Source organism: Oratosquilla oratoria, chromosome 3, assembly GCF_046742065.1.
Source record: "Oratosquilla oratoria isolate Oo_2021 chromosome 3, ASM4674206v1, whole genome shotgun sequence".
NCBI lineage: Eukaryota > Metazoa > Arthropoda > Malacostraca > Stomatopoda > Squillidae > Oratosquilla > Oratosquilla oratoria.
In genome coordinates this window covers 20,381,190-20,383,689 of record NC_134779.1, presented here as the reverse complement: position 1 = coordinate 20,383,689, position 2,500 = coordinate 20,381,190, and the positions used below count along the sequence as shown (strand labels likewise).

The window sequence follows — 2,500 nt, the reverse complement described above, 5'->3', positions numbered from 1 at the left end:
ATCACTAAGATAAGGTAGTGAAGGGATAAAAATGAAAGAGGAAAGAAGAAAACAAAAACAAAAATGAAGAATAAATGATAAGGAAAAGCCTAGATAGGAGAAAGAGAAAATTAATAGAAAGAGAGGAGAAAGAGGAAAAAATAAAAAAGGAAGGAATTAAAAAGTAAAAACTAGACAGGGAATGATAGGGATAGTGTATGACTTTGAATTAAGACGTAGCATATCTGAGTGGCCATCTTCTCTATTTCATTCAACTTCGCGGTTCAATCTCATCAACAAAGGGATTACATCCTGTCTCGATTAACTCATTTCTTACAGAGTATTCCATTCACTTCTGTTGCATCCTGTCGATAATTAATCCAAGTGTTATAACTTATATCTATATTTTTGTACTTGTTGACATTTGTTCAATTTAATCTAGCCATCGACATGTTATTCTATTTATATCTATATTATCTCTTGGATAGAAAGCTCTTGACAGAGGAGGTAAAGGATAGGTATTTTCGAAAACGGTTGGTTGAAAATACCAGAAATGCAAAAACAGTTTTCTCTTCAATTTTTCTTAGAGCTTTCCGTATCTGTAGTCCTGAATTTATTGATGACGAAATCAGAAATATTTTTAACATTGGGCTAAAATAAAAATATCCTAAACAATTCCTTAATATTGCTTACAAATTTGCAAGGAAATCATTTTTAACTCCTCAGCCAAAATCATCTTTTAGTTATCATAATGTTTTAATTTTGCCATTTCAAGAAAAATTTTAAGTGTCACAGAATTATCAAAAAGATTTAACGTAAAGGTAGTTTTTAAGAATGATAGCACAGTAAAACATATGCTCATTAACAATAGTATTGAAATTAAAAAAGGATGCATTTATAAAATTCCTTGCAAAACGTGTAATCAATTTTACATAGGTCAAACTGCCAAACCCTTAAACATTAGAATTGAACAACATAAGAAAAATATTAGGGATGGTGATAACTCCGGTGGAATCTTCAAGCATATTGAATTGAATAATCATCCTGTCGATTGGATTAATGCCCATACAATCTATTATACTAACAACATAATAAGAAGAAACTTAATAGAGTGTAGTTCGATCCATACCACCAGTGATCAAAATACCAACTTACACAAGGGCTTATATAAACTTGACAATTTTATCTGTCAAGAAATAAGCAAAAGAATAACAGATAAAATGTAACCTTGCGAGTGTGACCTAATGTTGCCCCTCCCTCATTAGTGGACGCATTGACCCTTGCGACCTGACCTACCGCCTGCCAGGGGTTAAATTCTCCTCTACTCGTATGCAAACTGTCCTTGTTCCTTTTTCAGGTATATAAAATCTATGTATTTTTATTAAATTATGTATTTTTTGCACTGAAGATGTAATATACGAAAGCGCTCTGCTTCGTTAGTTTCTTTTTCCGAGTGGTCTACTTTGCATAAGTGAACACACGTACCCGTGTTCTTATTAGCAAACATATATAATATATATATATATATATATATATATATATATATATATATATATATATATATATATATATATATTGATGGCACAAATTATTTTGAATTTGCGCTCTATTCTAGCCATCACCAGGGGATTTGAGCACACTGAATATAGACCCGAAGACCACTAACAAAATTAATCTTTCTGATCACCAGACTTAGTCCCTTCAGCCTTTAGATCTATCTTCAGTCTGACCAAACCACCTGGTGACGACCAGAATAGTGTGTAAATTGTAATAGCTTATGTTTTTAAGAATACAAAAAATAGATAGAATAAATAAAATCTTGGTTTGGATGTGATGACTCGAAATTATGCAACCGAAGGGATGTCACATAAGTAAAGTTGTCTTGCGTAAGCCAAAATCTATCAAAAAATGACGGAAGAATTTATAACATATAACCTTACTACGGCTATCCGAGGTAGCCATCCCTTGGCAGAAATATTATTGGTTTAACTAAAAACAAAATATGTAAGCTGAGCCAATGTCCTGAAGTGGTTTAGAAACAGACATTAGGTAAGCTATATAGGACAAAGGTGGAGGTGTTGGTTGTAAATCAATGTTACTTGTATTACAACTAATAATTGCACGCGTTAAAAACAAGAAAGTAAGAAATAAATATCCAGAAAAAAAATTGCAAACACTTCCTCTTGATTACAGTCTTCATCATGAATATTAAAATGTTCGATAAATAATAATGATTCTTCTACATGTTCAGCACTGATTAAAAACTTCACTGAGACTATTGTGTAGTGAGAGTATCTAGACACTTTAATTACTCAAATATTTCAATATCATTAATGCGTTCCGGGGATAGAAACTTCAGACACTCCATTGGCAACGTGTTACAACAAATTGCTCATGCATGATGAGTTGCGGCTTTGCACGCAGACACACATAGATGCAACTGCAGACAAGGAATATCACAATGACATTTCGATCATTTTAGGGGGGCGGAGATTGAATTCCAAGATTGAAGATTGAGGAT

At 32.6% G+C, this 2,500-nt stretch overlaps 1 protein-coding gene across 2 annotated transcripts in view; it reads left to right on the top strand.

The window, feature by feature from the left end:
* LOC143019537 (carbonic anhydrase-related protein 10-like) overlaps positions 1 to 2,500 on the top strand; it is a 946,303-nt gene that overhangs the window by 117,683 nt on the left and 826,120 nt on the right. The window lies entirely within an intron of this gene.